We start from the raw sequence: 25,685 nt of genomic DNA, 5'->3' as shown, positions 1-25,685 counted from the left end.
TTTTTAAAGTTTGCTGAGAGTTAATGCATGCCAGTGGGTTAAGATGCCTAGATCCTGATGCAGCCACAGTATGGGAGGTTGGAGGACTCCTCACTGCTCTGTGGTGTCACCTCGTTGTGTGACTCCGAAGGTAGGGGCTAGGTCCCCAATAGCAAACGCTTCTGTGTTCACCGTTAAGGTTTTGAATATTAAGTTTGGTACTGGTGACAGAGCTGTATCCCCCTCCAGTGTACTGCAGATTACTGGGAATATAAGTCATTTGTAATGAAGTCTAAATTTAGGGCTTCATACTTCTCCCACAGGCCTGAGATGGGGGTTCTGTTGCCTTCTACTATACCTGAAACACTGTTTTCTCTAGCAAAAGATGTGATATAATGGAATTTATTTCCTTCAACAGAATTTGGCATGTGACATCTTACATGCAGTGGCTTGTCACCTCTCAAATGCAAGATTTAATGCATTGCAATGTTTTTTAATGCTTTTAGAGTATATCATATTATAGAGATTGGTAGCCAGTCTAGACTTAAAGTTACAAATTGCTTTTATTCATTATAAAGTTCTATTTCATTGTTTTGTGCTCCTGCCCTGAAATACTAGTATGCTTTTAAAAATAGTCTAAACTTGCTTGATGAACTGCACCCTGATTATTCCAGTAGCTGCATATAAAGCAGCTTCACAGCCAGGGTGAGAAGAGTCTTTCAAGCCTGCAGCAGTTCTCACTAAATGTGGCTACTTACAAAAGAAGATTGAGATTGTGAGCTGCATACCCGGTTGTATCTGTGTAACTTTTTACTGTTGTTATTTCATTCCTGTCAAAGCTGTCTTGTGATCCTGTGACAACCCATCCTTGGCAAAAGGCCAGCGTGGCGAGCCTGCACTTCTTGGCAGACAGCCTGTGTTGCGTTCCCAGCTTAACACAGAGGGATGTACGCAACAAAATTCTTATCCGAGAACAGTGATGGCTTTTGTCTCAACCCTTAAGACACCTACATCCCAAGAGAAGGTAGGGTGTGGACAGGGTGCAGACTCCTCTGGGTAAGCATAAGACAGTGGGGGATGTTCATTCTCTACAGAGAGGCCTGAATTATACCTTATACTGGTTATGTCCTCAACCTATAGCCAACACTGAGCTTTCAGATTCAGGCTCCCTCTCACTTGCAGTCACCCTGATTCTGAGGGTCTGGGATTTTCTAACATATGGTGGCACAGTCACAAGAGGATATATGAAGTTTTATCTGTGACCTGGTGGTCTGAGCCTTCTTTTTGTGAATACGGGTGTTAAATTTCCCTGTTTTGAGGGCACTGAGCTCAAGTCCTCCATCTGCTGGTGGGTGTCCTATGGCCCACATCATTTTTGTAAGCGGTGTCTGCCTTTGGGGCCATACTGCAAGGGAAGGGATTTGACCTGTTGCTGCAGGTCTTGGGCACAGAAAAGGTTTTGGGTGTGTGAGCGTACGTGGCATACGTGAGCACATGACTTGGGGTTACAAGAGATTTTGCATGTAAAGCAGCCAATTAAAAATGTGAAGCAGGCTGAGCAATCCCCTGACCTCCCTTGCCACGTGCTTTTTGCTGTGAATTTCTTTCCAAGGCACGTGAGGCATGACTGTTTTTTTGCTCTGGGATTCAGTTGTTTCAAAGGCATGGTGATACTCAGTACAGCTAATGCTAAGTCCCTCATCTTTCTCTATTTTGTATCTTAGAACTGACAATACTGGCACATTTTTCTAATGCATACCTTTCCTCATATCTAGAAAATGTGTTTTTCTCTTTCACGGAAATATGTATTACGCTTTGAGGAGATATTCTGCATATATTCCCAATCATGCCATGACAGACTAAAGCAAATATCACTCAGCTGGAAAATCACTAAAGTTGGGCAGTTTCTTTTTGTCCGGAAAGCACCTGCTATTTTACGTACACCCCGTAAAAATGATTTTACTAACCATTAATTTACTGCTGTTATAAAACGTTTAAACTTACTCCCTTTCACATAGATGTGCAGCACCAGCCCTTGGTTACAGGTAAACATCAGGTAATACCTACAGTAATTATAAATTGTCTCTAAGCCCCAGAATTGGTTCTTTTACCTTTCCCTGCAGTTTCCTTCTGCTCTGCAATGCCCACCCACATATTCATATATGCATTTCAGGAGCTCAGCTGCAGGATCTGGGCTAATATCTGGGTTTGTTTATATGCACACATACACACACACACACAGACTAATTAATATCTTGGTGAAGAAATGCTTAACAGTTAAAAATGTGGTTTAGATTATGTAGCTTTCTGTTTCACATGAGTATGTTTCATCCACATCAGAATGGGCAAAGTTTTCAGGCTCTTCTATAGGCAGGTAAATTTGGAGTTTATAGTTACTGAATTAATTTAAACAGAAATACTGTTGTATGGTAATGAAAAAAGATGTCACAAATTTGCGATGATCTAAAAAGGTTGTGGTGTTGGACTCAAATGGCCTAAGGTGAAGATGGTGAGAATCCCTGACCCATCCCCCAAACTGGATCTCATCAGCACCACTGAAACAATTTGGCAGCAAACTCTTGCTCTCAGGTCACTTCCCAGCCTTTTGACAGCTGTGTGCTTTCTTCATCCAAACCCATGAAAAAGACCTGTAATTCATTGGCAAGCTTGTTAAATTATTTACATGTGTTACTTGGAGCATTTGAAAGGTAATTTTAAAGACATGCTATTAGCGTAGGTAATAACATAATCCATAATGCCTAGTATTTCCCATTGTAAAATGTTGCGCTCAGTTTTCTGTAATTTTTTGCTAAGCTTTAACAGTTTGAATGGAAATTTTCCATTTTGGATGTCTCAAGCAGACCTGGGGGTGGGGAAATGGTCTAAAACTTCTTTGATGAAGACTAAACGATTTCAAAGAACAAAGGAGATGATATCTTCTCCTTCCTTAAAGTTTAGCAGCCTCGTACTATGAAGAAATGGCTTGATGTTTAATAGGAGGCTGCCTTTGTATTAAGTATTCTCTTGCTCATCTAAGGAGGGTAAAAATCTCAACTTGGTTAAGAAATAAGATCTTTAAAAATACTATGAAAACTGTAACGAAATCAAGAGCAGACTTGCAAAAGTTAAGTGATAATGTTTCATATCCACAACATAGTTCCCCTGACTTTGAACTACTATGCTGTATGAAATACAATGGAAATATGAGCACTGAGAGTTAACTGGTGCTTCCAGTGTTGATATGGTTGTACCTTGCCTTTTCCTCTGAATGGTGGGGATAAGTTTACTTCAAGGTATGGATACAAATTAATTTTCATGAGCCACTCATGTGTTTTAGTAATAATATTGTAGAATGTATCCTGTATTAGAAAAATCCCAACAACCATACTGTACAGTAAATAGAGTTCCAGGCAGTGCATTGAGGGGCAAGAAAAAGGCAAAATGTTGAGTAACTGCTCTATAAAGGAATACTGGTCACCCATGGCTGGTCTGGTGAGCATCCTGTGGAAAAAACACAGTCAGTGGATGTAATGCAGTACAGTACCATATATATACGTGTGTAGGAAAATATATGATAAAGCAAATTAAGATCAACTTTGCAACCACACTGCCAAATTAAAATATTTTTTGCATACGTGTATACATATGTATACTGCAGAGGTATAGGCAAATATTGTATCAAAGAGGAAAATTCCAGTCAGAGAGTGGAATATTTTTTTTTAAAAAGCCATGTTAATGCCATTTAAATTTGTCTCTAAAATTATTAACTGTGTTAAACTCAGAACAAAATTCAACTACAAGTTTATTTTCTTGTGGAAATAAAATATGAACAAATGTTATAACTGCTGGTAAGGCCTGAATTTCAATCAATTTCCAAATGGTCCTAGGACAGATGCTTCTAATAATGGCAAAGAGAGTGTTCCATTAATTATAACACAAACTTGTGCCCTCAGTAGACAGCCAGTGTTCAAAATATTCCCACTGCTTTACATTGTCATGCATGCATGCTAATTGTTAACATTCATTAGCAATCTTTATTATAAGCAGGGTTCTGCTTTGGCCATGAGAGACTTGAGCTGCTATCCCTGGAATTTCTCTGCCATTCAATATTTATTCCAAGCCTAAATTTAACATTTCTTTTTTTGTGAAAATTCATTTTAATGTAACAACCAAGCTGATAACAGTAACCAAGAATGTGTCTGATTTTAGAGCCAGAGTTTTGTCAATGTTTGTGCTGGAAGCAAGCTTCTGTTACTCTGGTTTATGCATTACTGATCTTTGTTTTACTTTTGTGGCTGGAATATAAAGTTCATGAATTGGTACAGTTTGGGAACACCTGAGTCTTTTCGATTTTTGAGGGAGCAACATTTTAAATCAAAAAGTTTTTTGATTTCCATTGCTAATAACTCATCTAGAAATTTTAGTTTTATCTTGTACTTTCAGGTTAAATTAATAGACATTTATTAATGTTGCTTTGATCTTTTGTGGGAGTTATTTTTAGCAACTAAAAGAAATTGTAAAATGTTATTATCATCTTAGAAGCAACAGTGCATGTTCTTTTACTGAATATTTATTTTCCTTGGTATTTTGGTTGTCTTGTAATATTGCTCAGCATTCAGTGTTTCAGTAATACAGTGTAGCATCAGACAAAGCTGGAACAGGACTAACAAAAGCTCTAATGTACTGATTTTATTGTTTACCTACCTAAGTATGCATGCTAAATGTAGCAAACCTTTTATTTGTATTTTTGTACAGACTTGAAAATTGGAGTTCTCAACAGGCAGCCCAAGAGTTGTGGTAACACATGATAAAACATGGAATGTACCAGTCTATAGGACAGGGAGAAGCTGTATGTCTCACTATATCAACCTTTGCAGCAGTGGAAAAAATGGCAATTTGGGGTCCTAGTTGTGTCATCAGGTTGGAGAGGACTCTTCAAAGTGTTTAAATGCTTCTCCACTTTGTAAATCAGAATTTTCAACCAAAACCTAGACAGCATATTTCAGGTACCTTGTCTCCCGCCTGGGCATTTTTGAAACACCTGCATGTCTGATAAGATTTCAGACAATGTGTTAAGGTTTTACAATTTCTACATAAAGAAGAGGTGAAGAATAGAAGAAGGAACTATGCTACAACTTGGAAACTAAACAGATAGTAAAATGTTTCCATTACAGATTTTTGCCCGTATCAAACCGTTTTACAGGATAATTGCATTACAGACAAGTTATTTGAACCTGGCTTTGTTAGAGAAGGATAAGAAATAGAGATATCAAAAATCTCAAATGAATGTTTCCTATTGTGGCTGCAGCTACTGGTTCCTTTACCTACTCATGGCTCTGGAATAACCCAGGAAAGGAGTATGAAACCCCATACAGAATAAGAGATAGGATTTGCATTATTTAGGTTCAAAATATTTCTTTTGCTTGTTTTTTACCCAGTTCCAGTTGCATATATTTGTTTGTTCTGTTCTACAAACTGCTCTTCCAATACCTGTTTTTGTTTACCTCCCTACTATCCCTTTTTCACTTGTTTCTTTCTCTTGCTTCAACTCTGGTTGTCATAGCCCCTTGCTTAATCCTTCCTCATCTCTGTCTTTCTCTAGTGCAGAATGTGCTCATATAGTCTCTTCAATAAGAAACTAAAAGTAAATGTTTATGTAGTATAATCTATAGGATCTATTTATTTCTTACTAAGTGAAGGAGTTACACGTATAAATCTGTAATTGATATGAATAACCGCTGTTACGCAACTGTGTGTCTCTTCCAGAGAGCACCAGTTTTCCAGCCAGGTTCTCCTTTACAGCTCTTATTCAGATGACTCTTGATATGCACAGTAAGATATGACTCTGGTGCTTTTCTTGGCCTAAGTAAATAGAGTTGTATGAAATGCAAAGCAGTATTCCTTTTGAGGGCCTGTGATGAGTCAGGAAGCATGAATTTTATTGCTTACTGAAATTTGGAATTCTTGTCAGTAAGTCCCTGGTCTGCTTTGATTTGTCTGATAAAATGGAAGGATACTAAGCGTGCTTCCTGGTTTATTGTTTGAACAGCCAGTGCTTTTTTGTAAAGACATGGCAAAAATAGCTTGTCTAATCTCATCATTATCAATACAAGGAAAATGAATGCCATCATTGTCTGTTCTGCAGCTCCTGCTCAGAGTTAAGTTTCTGTTGGAATTTCCTGGTTCCTGAATTCAATTTTAGGTGGAGTTCTCAATATTAAATGGGTTTTAAAGGTACCAGGATGTGGTGTGTCCAAAACTAATGAAGAATTGCCATCAACAGCAGTAGTGCAGATGCCTTGGGAGACAGGTGTCACAGGTCATTGTGAAACATGGGGTATCTCAAGGGTAACAGAACACTGCCAACTAACTGGGTAAGGAGAACATGGAATTTTACATTAGGTTAATGCTTGCTGGTACTTGCTGGGTTTGGCTGGAAAAGGGAGATGTGGGGAAATGCATCTCTAAGATTCTGGCAAGAGCCACATAGAATTGGTTAATGGGAGCGTGCAGAACCTTACCTTAGGCAGTGATGATCAGTTAAAACTCAAATTGTCAGTGAAAAGGACATGTATTCAGTATGTGGGCACTCACAGCTGGCAATAAGATGTGCGTTAGCATAGAAATGTTTTTTCAAAACTAGGTACAAAAGGTAGAGAGCGATTAGAGCAACATATTAAAAACATATTAAAAACTTATCTTCTTGTTGTCTTAGCTTCACTCAATGTTCCCTCAAGACTCTTCTTAGTGCTTTAACTCAATACCTCTTTTCAGCAGGAGAGATCAGGTCTTCGAACAAAGCTGGTGTTTGATGTCCAGTGTCATCAGTGGAGACCGATGCCCTCATTGCAATGTCCCTGATATTATGCCTATAGGTTTTTCTGCTATTAGACTGATGTCCCTTCATCTCCTCCCGGTTTGTTGGCATGTTCCTTATCTATGCTATTTTCTACTTTGCTGCTGCCGCCACTAATTTTGGTCTAGTTCCATGACAGCTAACCAGCTGTAACCATGTAGTCATGCACACTGTAATCACAAAAAGGATGTTTTGTTCTCCACAGTAGCTGGCTGGAATTGGGGTGTCTATTTCTTAGCTAGCAGAAACATTTTTTTCTCTTCCATTTTATTGCTGTGGATCTGAAATTCCCACGCTGTGCTATAACCCTGTCATGAAATTCTACAAAGGAGTAGTTTCTGGTTCAGGATATTCATAGACCTTCACTGCACTGAAAGTTCACAAAAGACTAGGTCAAGTAATAAAACTGTACATCATAGATATGAGTCTGCATTAGACTTACGGTTTTGCCTAATCCCATTCTTACCTTTTGCTTCTGATTTTTTTTGTCTAACAGTCCAGGAAAAATGACATGTTAAGAGTTTAAAGTTTAGTGGGTTGTTAATGCCTAGCTTCCTGTTACTCATTTGGGGCTTTTTTGGAAATGTTGTCGTTTTAATATACTTTGACAAATCTCTTTAAAAACTTCTTACGTTTATAAACAGTGATGAGATGAATACTGTTTGGTGTCTTCTGGGAATGTGATTGGTGTCTCAATGAAAAAGGGACAACTGAGAAAAGTTTCTAGTAGGAGACTATTATCTGCCTTGAATACAGTCTCCCGCCACTGCTCTGTAATACATAATTTGATATTAAAAAGTGAAATGCTAGACTGAATATAACATGCACTAAAGAACAAAAAATTAGCTATGGGGTGAGGACATAGTAGACACTTCAATGACAGGTTTCATGCTTTGTTGAATATTTGTTTGGGTTTTTTTTCTGAAATCAGTTATAATTGAACTAAGCCTACTATATTTAGATCAAGTGTTAATTCCTTGTGTGTAGCAAAACACACAGTCAGTATGTGTGTATTAACACATACCTGTCCCACACTGTCTTAAGGGATGGAAGAAAGGACATGTGCTTCTGAAAACAGCAGATATGGGTTAAGAACCTAGTGCATACTTCTTTAGGGAAAATACCCTCCAACTTAATATGACTTCTGTTGTTTAATATATATGTTGGCTTTTTGCCTTTCTTTAACGTAGGTAACGAAAGTGAAAGAGTCTATTTTCTCTGCTTAGCATCCACTTTCTTGTCCCCTGAGCACCATTTGCAGTAGGCTGATAGACCATGATAGTCACTTTTGGCTGATAAACTCAATTAAAATGAAGTTATCAAAATAAAAAACTTCTTGAATCATAAATATTCATAGTTGTATTTGGAAAAAAGAAAATTTGAGAAAGAGGAGATAGATCTAAATGAATTTGAGAGCTTCTTAGGAATCAACTGTTTAATAGTGTTGGTTTATAAATTCTCTTCTTTCAATTTTCCGACAGTAATAACGTGTTTTTATACAAGGAAAGAGGCTGCTGGAGGTGAGGGCAGAGAGATGGTACCCTAGTGAAAGCATACATAAAATTCAGTTGCTGTTGTTTGGAGAGAGTGAATCAGTGAAGTATCTTAGTGCACACTATGCAATTTGATGTCATGTGATGGCTGAACTTTCACATTTAAAAAGAAATAGAATTATTTTTTCCTAGTATTCTTTGTGCTATTCTGAGAAGCAGTAAACCTGGTGGTTGGACAGGTTTATTGGATTGGTTGAAGCCAAAGGAAGGTTGATGGTCAACTCTGATGAGCCTGTCCAGGATGCAGCTGGAGGGATTAGCAGCATGCCAGCAGTAACTTCTGAGGATGGAAACGCTTAACATATCCAAGATGGGATTTTATTACATTTCTACAGCACTGTTGAATGGCATCTTGCATTTCATGACACAGCTGTAAAAAGTACAACATGGCCCCAATAGTGCTGCGTGAAAGGGCGACTTCACCTGTGCTCCACTCAGCCTCTGGTCCGTCTGGAATGACCAGCTCATGGAAGAGGATTTAAAGTACATGTTTCCCACTTGTATGTCCTCAGAGAACCCATAAAAAGGAGAAAGTTATTCAGAGGCACTCATACTGGCAAGATCATTACAATTTTCCTTTTTTTCTGTCTTCTGCAGTTCCCCACAAACGTCAAAGATGGGCACAAGAATCAGTGCAAGGGTTCAGCGGGTTGTCAGCAAATGGGTTTTGGTACTTGTCTTAAATGATGCTGATCTCAGTTTATTAAAAAAGAAATCAACCCTGCTGCTTCCTTCCAATAAATGGAAGAACGTAGGGGGCATGCACATTCTGTGCAGTTCTTCTGCTAATTAGTGGTTTGAAGGAAAAGTACATGAAAAGCTCCCCACTGAGCTTACTGAATTTTATGTAACAGCCTTATTATCTGGTATTAGTGTTAAATGTCCATTTTCTCTCATGCCCCCATACTGGTAGATGAAAACTTACTGTTTGGGCTTCTTATGTTGTTGGCTTGATTGTACATAGTGCTAAGGGAAGACAAAAATCCTTTTTAAATGAGCTCAGAGCAAGAAAAATCTGTTCCAGTTGGAAAAGTGCTTGGGACTATTTTGGAATGTGTTGTTGCGGCTTTAGCAATAGTTTAGCAAAACTACTGTGTAATATTTTAGCTGCCTATGGGACCCTTCAAAAAGCAAAACCCATGATGTAATTTCTCCCATCTTCCCTGCTGTTTTGGGGGAGGGAAGGTATGGTGTGGAATTATGAGAACAGTCTCCAAGATAGACTTTTGTTAGGGCTACAGCTTGAGGGTACTTGAGAGTTTCTTTGCTTTGATAAATAAGTCTATTGCTTTGTCTGCAACTTTTCACATGCTTTATGTTGCCCATATATTTACATAGCTTTTGATGTTTATATGTATGGGGGCTGGCTGCTTTAAATGTTTAAATTGTTACAAAGTAGATAGCTTTCTTGAGTTGTGATTTGCTAATTGAATTGCATGACCAGAATATTTAGTGTGAGATAATGTAAATAGTCAGTGCAGGACATGTATAGCAATATGGTAAGAAGTCTGAAAAAGCTGATACGTGCCCTTGTTTACTTCCTCTGGATTCTTGTGGCATTTTTGGCATAAGCATTTTGGTGTAAGAGAAGCTACCAACTATATTTGATAAATCTACTGCTAACACAGATATCCTGCTGTGTTACTGTGTTGTTGGTGCATTTGTAGTTCAGAAGGTCAGTATTTAGACGCTGCCTTTAAAGGAGAAGCTGAGGAAAAGGTAACTTGTGCTTATTCTGAGCTCTTGTTTTGTTTTGCTAGTACTTGCAATTGAGATGAGGGGTTTCCTACTACGGGAAATTCAGGAGCATTTTTGCACTGTTCAGCACCTCCTACTTTTATTCTCAAAGATGATTACAGATTTTTGATTTAGACCTAGGAGTTGCCAGCCTGGTTTGCTTGGGTACCACTGGCCGTGAGAGCTCATGCAGGAGAACATATATTTTCATCCTGGCCTCTTTTGTTCTCTTAGCAAACACTGTGATGTACCCCAACATTTTAATTGCTTCAGGGTGTGAGTATGAGGCTGCACGTCCTCTGTGCACCATGAATCAGTTCAAACCCGTTTCTTTGCTCACCTAGTGACAACCTGTGTCTTGTCAACCCCCATTGGGCTGGTGGCTTGTGACTACCTGTGTGGCCCATAAAGCCAAGGCTTCACACGGGCAAGTCAGAGCCATCTCCTGCCAGCATTTCAGTGGCCTTTTCAGTTACATCTGGTGCCGAGTATATTTTCTGAGGGAAATATTGAGCCCTATTGGGCTTGAAAAGAACTTTGTTTTCACTTCTAATCACTAGGAAGATTTAAATCCATTTTGGAAAGGGTCTTCTACCTCTGAACTATTTCCTCCCTACGTCCCATGCAGTGCCTATATTGCCATAAATTGGCAGTGTGTGCCCTCTGCGTCTGTTGCTGTATGCACTTTGACTCTAGTAAAGGAGTTGGGGCTATTCTTGACAATTTTCACTATTTACGTGTTCAAGTATCCTTCCAAATTGTCTCCATCTTTCTTCAAAGGCATTTCTTTAATCTCTCCACTTGTGATTACTTTAGCCTCTTCACCTTTTCTTTTCCTCTCTGATGTTGGTCCTGCTAAGTGGGCTCCAGCTTTACCCGCTCAGCCCAGGAAATTTCTAGTTCAGATGACAGTGTGGCTCTTGAAATTGTTTTGGAAGGGGATTTATTCTCAGATGATGTTCAGTGTTACCACAGTATAAATGTACGTATTGTCAAGAACTAGAACAAGATTTCCTGGTGAATAACCGTATGCTTGGGAAATGCTTTCTCTCTGTATGTTTGCGACATGCCCTTTTACTTCTTCCCTTCCATCTCTAAAACCTCTGGGAACGGGATACTGAGCAAAATGATGGGATATATGGGCTGCCCTAAAGGGTACTTCTACATTTAAAAGTTTCATTGTAAACTTTTGGTGCATAGGTCAACTCATGCAATGAATTTAAGCACGTACTATTTTACACAATAGTCCAGAGTTTGGGAAACAGTTCTGGTTTTGGTGATGTAATTACGAGGTCTGAAAGGAACCAAATATGGTCCTCTGGTCCAGAGATGAGTTTGCACTGCTGGTGTTTGAGAAGAAAAAAATCCCTAGATAACTTTATCGGTGAGATTCTTGTTAGTCCCTTAACTTAGTTAATTACCTCAAACCTGAAATGCACTTAGTCATATCATCAAAGCAGAATTTACTTTGCTTTATAAAGTCTTTTCCATCACCTAGGAAAGCCAGCTTGAACCTTACAACTAAGGTACTGAAATGACTTGCCTTTTGCATTTTATTTTAAAATGACATGTCCTTTCAACGTGAACTTTCAGTTTCCTGTAATAGTGGTAACAACAGCATTTCATAAAGGTTAACACTTGTCAGTCTGTAAATGAAATCAAGCTCCATTATTATATTATCTATACCTGTGAAAGGGGAAATAATTCACTGTGATTGTTTCTCTCATACATTACCATTACTGTGAATATAGTCCATAAATAGTATCCATATGGCATTGGATATTTTCAGCAATGTCCTGCAATCTGTAAGTCATTTTTCCAGGTGATGTCTATTTTAAAATTATATATAATTTTCATTATTACGTCCACAGTATAAGTATTTCTTTAAATGAACATTTTAAAAGTAAATGGACCATAACCACTTTTGTAGATCCTTTTTCTAGTGGCATATGTGTTCACATTTGGACACTAAATAATAGTTTCTCAGACTGACAGAGGCTTTGACATTGTAAAATATATAAAGCTACAGGGTTACAATATGAAATTTTGGAACACTAACCCAGAACAGTAAGCTGAAAGTTAAGGGAGAAATGAGCATGTAGATGCAGAGAGGTTTTTTCCTCAGCTGTGACTATTAGGAGTTCCTTAAGAGAGAGATCTCTTGGGCTCAGAAAACCACAGTGCTCCCCAGTCTCCTTCACTATTGAATTTTGGACTCAAGGAAAGCTAACCTTCATATCTCCTTTTTTTGGAGGCTTTTGAAAAGCTATTATTTTCTGATGTTTGCCTCAATTAGAGTGATTTTTTTCACATTTAAAGATCATACAATGCTGCTCAGTGTGAAAAGCTTCGTCCCTTAGTTTTGAAGCTTTCCAAGCTTCCCCATAATCTACTGTAATTTAGGACCATCAAAATGGAGATTTTAAGAGGCTATTTCTCTTTGAAAATATTTAACTATTTCTGTTCATCCTGCTTGAATTCAGAATCACTTAAGATAAATTCCTGAGAGTGTTATCAGAAATTTTCATGTCTTAAGATGAAGGCTAATCTGTGTACAAAAAACGGATGCATGCTGTTCGCTGCTGTTCACTCACTTATCTCCCTTCTGCCTTCTCCTCCTCGCAGCAGCCTCTCCGGTGCTCCTGGCAAGCTGGTGGCAAGTAACTTAAGATGCTAGATTTCTAGAGCGTGCTTAATTTTTCTGTCTTCTCAGGTGAATTGCTTCACATATAGGATGTTTGCTTGTACAAATGATCTTGCAAGATCATTTAGAGAAAGGAAAAAAATCAGTTAAACTAATGAGGTAAGGTTGGTCAGAGCAATAGCTCTGAAGACAAACAGTAGAAAAGGATTGCCTTTTCCAGGTTATCCTAAGTGCTGAATGTGGGCTGCACTGCTGTTGCCAAGCTTTTGACATCTTTCAAAATTGTAATGATAAGTTTAAACCCCTACTGGTATCCTTTTGGGGAAAAGCTGTCAATGAAATATAAGCTACCAATCCAAAATAATGGTATATTTTGAACCTGGGAGTCGAGTTAAATCAATGTCACTTCTAGAAGACAAGTATGATAATTTTTGCTGTTGCTCAGTTTTTCAGTTGAGGCATTCGTTGCTTAATTACATTTGACTTGTAAGCATAAATAAATCTGCAAGGTTAATACGTTGTTTTCTAGTAAGTATCTGGATGCTTTCCCATTTAAAACTAGTCAGTGTTCTCATAATGCCCCTTTTCTCTCCATACTCCCTCCCCACTTGAAACTCCCCCCTGCTGTCCAAAATGCCCCGGACTATTGTTCAGAGAGGAAAGGCATCTGTGTGTCCACAGGCATCAAGATTAAGGAAATAGCTTCCAGATTTAACACCCGGCAAGGCTGGTGCTCAGCTGATAAATACAAAGCTTCCAGTCCAGCATTTCAGCCCAGATTCAGAAGACATGACTTTGCCTTGTTACAGTGTTTTATTGCAAATTTTAACAGTAGTGACGGAGCTACACCAGCTAAATGGGAAGAGTACTAATTTTAAAGACGACGGGCATTTGCCATACGATCGCACGATAGTTGAGGTTGGGAGGGACTGACTAGATCATCTCGTCCACCCCTGCCCCACTCAGAGCAGAGCCAACAAGAGTAGTCAGGACCGTGTCCGGACGAGTTTTGAGTATTTCCAAGGACGGAGACTCCTGCAAACAAAGCAAACCTCCTATGGGCAAGGGTACTGGGGTTTTGGTGAGGTTTTGGGGTGTGGGGAGGGCAGCGGGCTGGGCTGCAGCGGCAGCCGCTCCTGTGAGGAGCCTCGGGGAAAGCCCGGGGAAGAAAGGGCGAAAGGGCTGAGGGAAACGGTGGGAGAAACAGCCCTGCCAGCCCCGAGGGGAGAGCGGGAGGAGGGCAGGAGGTGCTCCCCTCCCCGGCAGAGACGGCCCTGCCGCCTCTGGAGAAATTTCCACTCCCCACCATGTGTTACTATCTATATTTGGTAGAATATAGGGAAATTATTAACTCTTTTTCAGGTCTGTATAAGGCCTAGGATTTCCTTAGACATGAACTCCATAGATCCTTGTTTTCTCTCTTCAGTGGATATCCTGTCTAGAAAATTGAATATTTGGCCTAAATATAACAGCTAAAGAGTAAGCTATGCCGCTTGAATAGCTATGGACAGTAATTCCCAATCTTACTTTGTAACCTTGTCCCAGTTTCAGCTGGGATAGAGTTAATTTTCTTTCTAGTAGCTAGTATAGTGCTGTGTTTTGGATTTAGGATGAGAAGAATGTTGCTAACACACTGATGTTTTCAGTTGTTGCTAAGCAGTGTTTATCCTAAGTCAAGGGTTTTTCAGCTTCTCTTGCCCAGCCAGCAAGAAGGCTGGAGGGGCACAAGGAGTTGGGAGGGGGACACAGCCAGGGCAGCTGACCCAAAGTGGCCAAAGGGGTATTCCATACCATGGGACATCATGTCCAGTATATAAACTGGGGGGAGTTGGCCTGGGGGGATTGCTGCTTGGGAACTAACTGGGCATCGGTCAGCTAGTGGTGGTCAGCAGTTGCACTGTGCATCACTTGTTTTGGATATTCCAATCCTTCTATTATTATTATTGTCATGTTATTACTGTTATTATTACCATTATTAGTTTCTTCCTTTCTGTCCTATTAAACCGCTCTTATCTCAACCTACAAGTTTTACCTTTTTTTTTCCCTGATTCTCTCCCCCATCCCACTGTGGGGGGGGGAAGTGAGTGAGCAGCTGCGTGGTGCTTAGTTGCCAGCTGGGGCTAAACCATGACAAACCTGCATTCCTACACAGAAATGCAGAGGTACCAACTTCAGTGATTTTTGTGCTGCATGATGACTGATCAGGCCAACCACACCTTTTCTCACTGTCTTTTTAAGTGATGGCTGTTTACGTTTATATCACACTGTCTAATTTTTTGCCTTTTCTGAGAAATTAGTTGAAAGCTGAAAACAATGGTAACAGGTAATCTGTGGAAGAGAAATGGCTTTCTGTTTAAAAACAGAGAACATGAATGCTAATTTTGGCCCTGAGGTATGTTTCTGGCAAAGAAGGTTAGCTCAAATGCTGTTTTGTTTTTCTTTAATAGGAGCACCTAGACATCTTAATCCTGTCCTTCATACTGTCAAAGAATACCTGGAAGAACCCTAATAAACGTGGAAATACTTCAAACATTTTTTTTTTTTGAATAACAGTGTTAATTTTAGAAAACATTTTGGACCAGCTCTGAAGCAGGCACTGTTGTGAAGAAATCATCAGTATAAATTGTGTTCTGCAAGGGGAAAAGAGACATAAACATGATTTTTTTTTAAGAAAAAATGTGTGCTATATCTGTGTCATTCCCATGTTACCTTTAACTATTGGAGGTTTAAGAAAGAAGATAGCTGATTACTGCTAAAGTTCTGTGAGGAAGATTGCCAGTTTCCCAGGGCTATATTTCTGTGATTTAATTTGGCATTTTGCACTTAAGTCTTTGTGACAACTGTGCTTTCCTCATCACCCCATCTTCTGAACTTTGAGCAACTGAAGGCCCCATGCAAACTGAGATGAGGCTGCCCAGCTGTGCAGATGTGATTGTGTCCTGTGATGTGGGAGCAGCTCCCTTTCTCCAGCTGGTTGTGGTATGGAGCTACAGTCAAGAGAAGCATGCCTTGGTTGGCTCCTGAGCAATGTGCCATCTTTTCTCCTGCTTCAAGGCTCACAGATGTAGTTGGCTGGTGGACTGATCAGCTGGATCCAGCCTCTGTCTTTGAGGAGCTGAAGAGAATGTATGCACCATATTTCTTGTGATGAAATATAGCAGGTAAAGAATCATTAATTATATTATTACACTGTCAGTTACTGTGATAACAAAATATTTTTGTGAACCTTTCAAGCATGCTCTCATGTGTGCATGTCTGGGTTTTTAGTTTCTTCTGGTTTGGGGTATTTATTGGGAAGTGCCTTGCTGCAGTTGTGGTTGGTTTTTTTCTCTGCTACTGAAGGATATATTCTTTATTTTCCCCTAGGAAATCTCTTTGTAGGTTGCTTTTTCTCATCTTCTGTTTTGTGATCTTGGTTGTGCGAGAGCTGCAACTTTATGCTTGTCTCACTATCACAAGGAATACTATGTGGCTTTTGCATCAGATGGTTGGGGTCCTAGTCATCTCAGTCCTGGCACAATACGAACCTATTTGAACAAATAAACCCCTCCTAGCTTGAGATCAGCTTAATATAGTTCCTGCAGGTCCAGCCAGCACTCTCTGTGCATCTGTACAGGGTTTATGATCAGAAGTCTAAAACATCACAGACTCTACCCCGCACTGTGAACTGTAATTGCCACCACCTGCTCCCCACCCACACAGACTTAGTGAACTTGGATGTACAGCTGATAGAAAACGCTTAGTTTCAAAATATAAATCTGCATACAATACTGAATGCAAGAAAAACTTTCAAAACAAGGTGTATGTCCAACCTCCTTTGCTTGGGGTGAAGTGGACGTGTGAAGCCCTTGGCACAGGGCTGGTATTTTTATCTGTCATGTCTCACACAACTTGATAGCCTCACTCAAGCAGTAAGGTAGGTGTAATCTAGTAGTAGAGGTTGATTTCATTCCACGCACACTCACACCCCTGACTGGAAGTCTGAGAAAATCTGCATCCTACTCAGGAGCTAAAATGCACGTCCTGCATTGTTTGTTGCTCAAGGCAAGGAACGCTTGCAGTCCTCCAGTCGGTTCATGTCCAAGTCCAATCCAGCTGCTACAGTCAAGAAATATTGGTATCTGGGTAAAGTAAAGGTAAATGTGTTTCATAGTGAAAGTCGAAAAAGATTAAATGAGAAGTTCCTTGCTGCAATTGTGGGTTTTTTCTCTGCTAGTGAAGGATATATTCTTTATTTTCCCCTAGGAAATCTCTTTGTAGATTGCTTTTTCTCATCTTCTGTTTTGTGATCTTGGTTGTGCGAGAGCTGCAATTTTATGCTTGTTTCACTATCGCTAATTTTTGCTGACAGTTACGTTTATGCAAATGTAATATTCTGTGATTGGAAACAAGACAATGTCTTTCCGGTACCTGCTGTCGGTTTTGTGATATCTAGTGAACTGCGTGTGTAAGCAGTTCTGCTTTCAATTCAGATGTCTCACTCCCAGTGTTGCGGGGACAGGGCACAGATCCTGGTGCTCTGACAGCAGTATTTTATAACTATATAACCTGACTTTGTGGCTCTGCTGAATCCTTTGTATCAGGGAGGTTGAACTTGTTTTGCCCTTTCACTCCATTCTAACATTGATGCTTCTGCCTGTGCTTCGACCTTCTTGCCTTCTTCCTCCTGCCAGTTCATTTTGGTCCTGTTGTCCCATTTTTCAGACTCAGGTATTGTCCTTCTCCGTAGCCCTAACTCTGATGCCAGAACTCCCTCCAGTTCCCTTTCAACTCCTAACCATGAGCCTCACATATGAAAAATGGATTAAGTCTCATCCTTTTTAGAAAAAATAGAGGCATATTTCTTTTTTATTAAAAAAACAAAAAAAGGCAGAAAAACTGACTGTTCTCAGACCAGACTACTTCTTTCTGTTGCCGTTTCCATTATTTCCATTGCTCACCCACCGTAAAGATACTGCTGTTTTTACTTTTTTCTAGCCCCACCTTTTCCTGTGCAGGATGCCAAGCACACAGGAAGGAAGGGGAGAGAGAAATAGTAATAGTATTAACTAGGATCCAAACAGAATAAACTTCTGAGTAATGCTGGCACCTCCCTTCCAGTATGCTTGAGTGAGTGGGGCAAATGCTTTGCAGAAGTGATCGAAAAAAATTCAAAGAGATTTATGTACACACAGATCTGAGTTAACAAAACGTCTTATCATGTCTCAGCTTAAACCCGTAATAAGTTACACTAGAGTTACAGGAACTGTTCATATGCATAAAGCTTGGATAAGTTCACTTGCTGAATTAAGGTCCAAGTTCTCTTCCCTATTGTATATTAGTTTTTGAAGTAAAACAATAGTCTTCGTAAATGATAAAATGAAACGAACCCGAGAAGGAAACTTAGCAGGAACAATGAGTACTCTATATCTCCCCCCCCCACCTTCTCCCTTCCCTTAGATTTGGCAGGATTCTTCAGGAATGGAAAACATACCTTAACATTTACCAGCATACATGAAGTGATTTCTCAAAATTTCTGCCATTAGTAATTTTAGAGCCAAACTTTGAAAGGGCCTTAAACTCATGCATGCATACAATGTTCATGGTCACCTTCCTGATGTTTATCTTTAAGTGTTTTTAATGAGCCTACAGTGCAGACAAGATGCTGCTAGGAAAAAAACCAGTTGTACATATAAATGACTTGGATAACCATGCAGTTGCAAGGATTATTCTTATGTGCCTTTGCTTGTGTGAAACTGAAGAACTTCAACAATGTGGCCTTGAAGGATATTTTTAAAGCAGCTATTCAACTTGGATCTAGTTGTGTATGCATAATTATATACATACATGGCCTGATGGTTATCTGACACAGGTTTTATTGCCAAGGGACACATTCCATTATTCACAGTACACACTAGTATAAGTCTACTATGCCTACCTTTGGATTTATGTTGCTGCAGTGCTTGAGAGCCCTTGTCATGGATGAGGAGCCCGTTGTGTTAGGCTCTGCACAAATGGAGAATACGTAGATGTTCCTGCTCCCAAAAGCAACTCTCCACAACCTATTTGGACGCCTGACAGGATTTTTTTTTTTTTTCTCAGCTGCAACTCAGACTTGGGAGGGTTTTTCTCAAACATCAGCTAAGTATAATGCTTTCATTTTACATTGACGACAATACAGTGTTTAAGAGGTTTTTCATATTGAAAACCTAAACCTTGATCGTAGTAATAAAAGCCTTTCATAATATTTTAATAATCTCTATCATCAAGAAAACTTGCAGGAAAATTCTATGTGTGTAAAATGGTTAAATGTAAATGGTATGTAAAATGATGTTGCTGGTTTTGTCTGTTAGTAGGTGCGATAGTGTTGAATGAAGCATGGAGTAAGTTTCTTTTCCTTTTGTGATTAGATTGTTAGAGCTTAAACTTGGTGCATTCATCAGACTAAAAACTATCACAGGTGAGCATATGGATAGCTAAAAGGTGTCAGTGCTTATATCTACTATACAATAAAAATGAAGATTGAAGAGGCGCTAATGACAATCTGTGGAGTACTTAAGGAAAGAAGGAAGGTACATACAGGGACAGTAACTTATTGCTCAAAAGCGGTGAGGTTGGTGACTTCACAACTTCCGTGGGCAATCTGTTCCACTCCTTCACTGTTGTCATATGCAGTTTGCAGTTCTCTTGTTTCAGTTTACACTCACTGCTTCCCATCCTCCCACCGTGCACCACTGTGAAGTGCCTGACTCCATCTTCTCAATGACCTCCTTGTAAGTATTGGAAAACTGCTACTAGGTCCCTCCAACGCCTTCTGTTCTCCAGGATGAAAAAGCCCCAGTCCCTCAGCCCTCCTCATAGGACAACATTCCAGCCCCCAAACACTGAACTTGCTTCAGTTTATCGATGTCCATCCTGTATCGGGGGCCCCAAATCAGACACAGCTTTCTAAACGAAATCCCACAAGTGCCGAGCAGAGGGAGACAATCCCTCCCCTTGATGTCCTGGCTGTGTCCCTGTGAACACCTCCCAGGGCGCTGCTGGCCATCCCCGCAGCCGGGTCACACCGCTGGCTCGTGCCCAGCTTGTGCCTGCCAAGGTGCCCAGGTCCCTTCCCACAGAGCTGCTCCCGGCCAGGCAGGGACCAGCCTGTGTCCTTGCACCGGAGCGTCCTGCCCAGGGGCAGCACTTGTTATCTGTCCTCGGTTTAGTAACCTAACAGATAAATCAAATTCGAATAGTCTCTTAGTGCAATTTGCACGCAAGTGTTGTATCATTCCTGTAACGTTTGCTAAGCAAATGATCATGACCGTACGTCCATTAAAATGCTATATATGAAACTACAGAGATTTTATAGTGTCATCCTAGCTATGTTGTGCTACTTAATTAACATTGATCGATCCTTAAAATTCAGGTCCAAATGTTAAAAACCTTGGTAGGAGGCAGGAAAGTGAGATAGTGAGGTGAGATTGAATGTTGAAATGCAGATTCAGATTTGCAGCTGACCGTACCCAAGGCCCAGACAAATGCAAGCAATGCATCTGGAAATGCAAAAGGAGGGTGGATTACATTCTTGGCCCAGGTTCCCTTTTTGCTGATCCATTTTCAGCTGTTTGATTAAAGAGGACATCTCTTGAACACCATATATCAGTATGCATCAGTTTATTGCTGTAGCCTAAGGTGCGTCAAGCCACAGAAAAGCAGTGAGCGGAGACGGTGAAGTTCAATAGAACCTGCTATAGATATGAATCTAGCTTTATCTCCTTCAAGACCTCTTCTAGGACTTTTTTTTTTCTTTAATCAGTCTCCAGATCCTATTAAACAGGAACAAAAAGAGGAAGAGGAAGTACATAGTATCTGCTTTCTACAAAGCAGACTGTATTTATTTGTTTAAGTGAGACAGAATCTCAATGTCTTCAGTCTGTCTTAAAAGCAGATTTAAGCAAACCATCCGGGCAGCCAGCCAGGCAGAGTGTGCATTTTTAGGCACTGACTCAAAGACAGTGTCAAGACATATTAAGCTGGGTGCCTAGAAATAATATATATGAGATTAAAAAAAGAATACTAAAAGATCATCTTGCCACAGTTGTGGCTGATTATTTGATACAGGACGAAGAGAAATTGCATTGTAAGCCATAAAAGGGTGATGAAAAATGCTTTGAAATCTTAAGCTAATACAGTATCTAGGGCTGAATGCCATCAGACACTTCACTATCGTGCGTCACCTGAATCTAGTCTACAAAGAAGCTGATTCAAACCACCACCTTCCCAGAAAAAGTGTAGTTTCTGAAGTACTTACTCATGTGGAAAACTTGCTTAAATGATTGGATATCTCAGTAGGAGATTGCTTTATATTACAAGGATGGAACAACTATGCTGATTTCCCCCTTTGTTTTAATACGTGTGTGCAGCAGTACAAATTAAGCACCTCACCCAAAAATATCATTTATATGATGAATAACTGACTTTGCTCTTAACCTTGAGTGCTGAGATGAGAGCAGTGTTTTCCTCAGCTTTGGAAAAGCAACAATCATCGGTAAAGATTAACAGTTTTCATGGCAAGATGAAATAAGTTTCCTTTTCCTTTTTACTCAGCACGTTGTCGCTAATAACGTAGTACTTATACCAGCTGAATATACCTTTTACCTCGAATACTTTGCAAGGCACAGTAGGATTCACAGAGGTTAGTCTCGGTAGATGGTGCTGCTGTGTCTTAAACGAATTCCTAGGATGAGCTGCAAACACTGCCCTAGGCAGTAGAGGCACAGTAAAGGTTCTGCCTCTGGGGATATTACAGACAGCCTTAAAGAAGTTTTTTTTTTGTTTTTTTTTTAATTAGGAGTGAGCAGGAATGATTTGGTGAGGTTTCGTGTGGCTGTAAAACCTGTACCAAAAGAAAAAAAAGCTACGAAGTAGGTCTTATGGTTTATGAGTGAAATGGACTCTGTGCAGGAGGAATCAACTGCGCTACCAAGTCAGGAAAGAAAACTTTAGGTGTCTACTGAATTATTAGTGCTTATGGCCTTTAATTGCCAGTAAAAGGATATGACCGTGCCTTATCTGATATTGCACTTGTCATTCAAATAGATTGAGGAAAACTCTTGCACAGGTTACATAAAAAAGGGAAGTTGCACGGAAAGGTTCTGCTAATAAAGTGCACGAAAAGAGCACCATGCTGCACTGGAGTACTCTGTTCAGTACCTGCCATGCAGAAATCAAAAGAGCAGATTTTCTTTCATGCCTGAAAAGAAAACCTGAAGGCATGTATGTCTGCAAACACGAGATTCCCCCCGCAACACCCCTTAGCATTTCTTACAAGCATTTCCTCACTGGGATCTCTGGATTTCAATAGTGCAACAGACTAATGGTGCAGTCTGAGAGCAGCTCTGGTCCCTTCTGTTACATTGCCCAAAGCTGTTTTTGGCGTTTGCACAGCAGATAGCAATTCCTGGATCCCAGTTCTGCTGAGCCAGCTGGGCTCTTACAGCCTGTTTACAGTTGGGAGCTGCGCTGCTTGAGAGACTGAGGACAGTAAGAAATATAGGCGCTCTCGGGATAGTGGGAGGTAAGGCAGCCTGAAGACAAAGCCCTAAGTGGAAAATTAGGGCAGCATTAACTTATAGTCCAGGTCTGGGCCAGTCTTAGCTGTGTAAGTAGCCTACATGATGGATAAACTGAAGGGATTTGATCTGTTTAATGAGCAGCATGGTCTTTTTTAAACAAATAGATGTAATTAAAGTAGCAGACTGCTGCCCTGCAGCATGCTCCCAGATGGCAGCACAATCTTTAGGCCAGGGTTTCCTTCTGGTTTTTTGTAGGCAATCCCTAGAGCAAAAGAAGGCAAGTTACTGTGGTGACTTAATGCAGGATGGGTGGAGATCACAAACAGAAAAGCATCCCTTCTGTGGAGATCCCCCTGGACACATCTTTTCCATCCTGAGGAGCTGATAAAGTCTAGCTGAGCCGTGCTGTCTTAGATACTTGGTTTATTCCTCAAGAGCATACAATACTTATTTTTATATCACATCTGTCTGGCTACCACCCCCTGCCATGAAATCCTCTCTTTGCTATGTATTATTAAGCATACTCAATCTCTTAAACATTTCTTTTTAAGGCCAGAGAAGACGGTTGTGATTCAGAGAGAACACATCACTGAAAACCATAGACCTAGCTGGTACCCTCAAACTGTAAGCAGAATTTCCTGTTGTGATGCATAAGAATTTGCACTGGAGAAGTGATGACATGAGGTGATGTTTTGCTCTTATTACATATTTAACATATCATTGACTCTTATAAAACTGCAAACAAATGTATAGATTGTGACAGAAGTATGTGGATATGCAGACATGGTATTAACCTGAACACTTTATTTCTTAAGTAGCTTACATTTTTATGGAGAAAAGCTGCTTTACAACCCATTTAGATGAAGATTAACTTGTTTAATGTTTAGCTTCATTCCCAGTAGAGCAGTGCCTGAAATCTATTCAGTCTGAGAGAAATGCAAGAGCATTGTAAGTGTTTTGACTTAATTTGAATATTGCTAATGATAAGGGACAGAGACTCTTGAAAATGAGTCCAAACAGTCAGCTGTTTACATAATACTTGAGTCACTTGGTTGGACTGCTATCTCCTTATCTTTGCATGCACAAGACTATTCCAGCCTTCTCAAAAGTGGTCTTAGGAGCTTGGATCCCAGCCTCTAAGCTCTATAAAAGACTGAACATGCTTAATTAAGTGGCTGCTGAAATGAGACTAGCCACAAACATAACAGAATTTATAAATAGATGATTGAATCTGTGTCTGGGTGTAGCAAATCTCGAAGCCTCAAAGCAGACTCTGGGCTGTATTACATCTGCAAGTCTTATAGGAAGCCTGGTGACATAAAGCACAGTTTGCAAGTAAACCAAGTTTGCAGAGTCTTAGAGCCATTGGTAAAGCTGGCAAGCCTCATTTTTCTGGTCAATATAGTGCTTTCCATAAGACTCAATGCATCTCCCAAATATCTATGACTGATCACCTCAGATAGGGAACCAGACTGTTCCACCTTTAAGCAATTATTCTCTGTGCCCAAGAGTGGCTTTCTAGAGGGATGCTTTGCTCCTGGGTCCTTGCATGCTGTTCTAGCTCATACCTAAGCTTGTGATTGCTCTAGATGCCTGCCTCAGCCACAGGCACAGAAGCTGAGTAGGACAGATGAAATTGCTTGAACTAAAATAATTTTCATTTTTGTTTGCTGAATGTAGGATGGACGACTTCTTCCATTAAAATCTCTGCAATTCTGGAGTATTTCTGCAGTCCTGGGTTTTTTGATACAGACTGCTAAGTCTCGTGTTGGGAACTACCCTTAGGGACCAACCCCATCAAGTGTCAGATGGAGGCAATCTCCTGCACAGCAGTTACTCTGCCTGGAGATTGTGACCTCTATGAGGAAATCAGGAGGAAGCAGAGGTCTTCCTGCGGGAGGTTATGCCACTGTTAGGAGCCACCAGCTCCTCGAATAGGTTTCTACTGTCAAATACGTTGTTTGCTCCACTAGTAGCTACCAGCAGTTGACAATCTGAGCTCCACTCTGAGACTTCCTGCAGGATGCTTCTGTCTAATAACCCAGCCCAGCTGAACTATTTCAGAGGAGTCCCAACCATCCTATGATGGTCCTTGTTTCCTAAATGAGGAAAAAACCCAAGACTGGAGAGCTTTATGGATTTCTGCTGAGTCAGTTGATAACCTAGGAAGCTTTTCCTTGGGATGTTGTATTTGTCAGTTGTGTTTAGCATCTGTTGCGCCGTTGCTGCCGTGATGGCTGTGGCGAGAAGGCAAATGTCAGTGAGTGTCTGCTGTGATCACTGCAGACAACACTAGAATGAGCAACTGGACCTGTGCTTTGAGTTACCTAGCAAGATTTGTGGTATATATGATTATTTAAATGCCTGAGGAATTCTCATATAAGGCAAGCAGCAGCACTCTGAGGTATTTTAACCTTAATTTACTTCTAAACCATTTCACTGAATTTGGCACCCTGTCCCCTTTTTGTTTTATTGCTCAGGAGCGTTAGAGAACGCATATATGGTTGGTGTCCCACACTAACGAATGGAGCCCCATAAACAGTTGAAGGCAATCCTCATTTGTGCTTCTACAATGTATTTGTACAAAGATGAACAGTGTCATCTCATTCAGTGAGAGGCCACGGACTTTTATCTCTCTTCACTGCCCAAACCATTTTTTTGTCCCTGTACTGGTGTTCCTCTTAGGTCCCAGATCTGCAATTTAGTACTTGCAACTGCTCCTTTCTGCCTCTTTTCCCAGAGGAGAGATGAGTAAAATGAGGGAAAGGAGAGGAAAAGATATGGGTATACCCAAGAGGTGCCTGTAATAGTACAGGCTGAGAATCTTCAAAAACGTCTGACACACACATATTCATGCAGTCCCCTCAGGAATCACTGACATTTATAAACCTAAATAACTGTTCACTTCCTCTTTATCCTGTTCATTTTTCAAGGCCAATCTGCTGTGCTGTCCATTTGTAAAAGGAGCAGCCTGGCCACAACTTTATTTTGGTAGCCAATCTTCCAGAAGAAGACTTTTGAACTCAAAAAAACCCTGTAAAAGGTGGGGGGAACAAAGTTAGGTGTCTCTCTCGAGCAAGTTGAATCTGTTGGGGCAGTGGATAAAGGCATCATTTAACTTCTGTCTTCCTTTTATGCTTCCCACAGGGAGGCAGTTGTTGAGTATGCTTGGCCCTGCCATCCCTATGGCATAGGCTGGCACGCTCAGGTGTGATCTCCGTAGTCCCCAGCAGGTGATTCATTCTGGTGGCTGATCCATGACAGGCTGCTGGGCAGGCGAAATGATTAAATCCTGCATCAAAAGGGAGGTATAATTCAGGCCATATGTCACGGCTGTGTGTGTAGAAGCGGGTGGGTGAGGGACCATGGTGGAA

General features: G+C 40.4%; 2 long non-coding RNA genes across 2 annotated transcripts in view; both read left to right on the top strand.

Annotated features, from left to right (window-relative positions):
• Positions 1-1,143, top strand: part of LOC128139269 (uncharacterized) — a 112,006-nt gene extending 110,863 nt beyond the window's left edge. Inside the window, exon 4 of the long non-coding RNA XR_008234297.1 lies at positions 819-1,143. This is a non-coding gene — a long non-coding RNA (uncharacterized LOC128139269). The remainder of the gene's footprint in view (positions 1-818) is intronic.
• A 14,084-nt stretch (positions 1,144-15,227) lies between these two features.
• Positions 15,228-25,685, top strand: part of LOC128139264 (uncharacterized) — a 29,533-nt gene continuing 19,075 nt past the window's right edge. Inside the window, exons 1-2 of the long non-coding RNA XR_008234295.1 lie at positions 15,228-15,930; positions 22,863-22,935. This is a non-coding gene — a long non-coding RNA (uncharacterized LOC128139264). The remainder of the gene's footprint in view (positions 15,931-22,862; positions 22,936-25,685) is intronic.

Source organism: Harpia harpyja, chromosome 1 (genome assembly GCF_026419915.1).
Source record: "Harpia harpyja isolate bHarHar1 chromosome 1, bHarHar1 primary haplotype, whole genome shotgun sequence".
In the NCBI taxonomy this organism is placed as follows: Eukaryota; Metazoa; Chordata; class Aves; order Accipitriformes; family Accipitridae; genus Harpia; species Harpia harpyja.
Note: the sequence above shows the minus strand (reverse complement) of the source record. Positions and strands in the feature narration are given on the sequence as shown.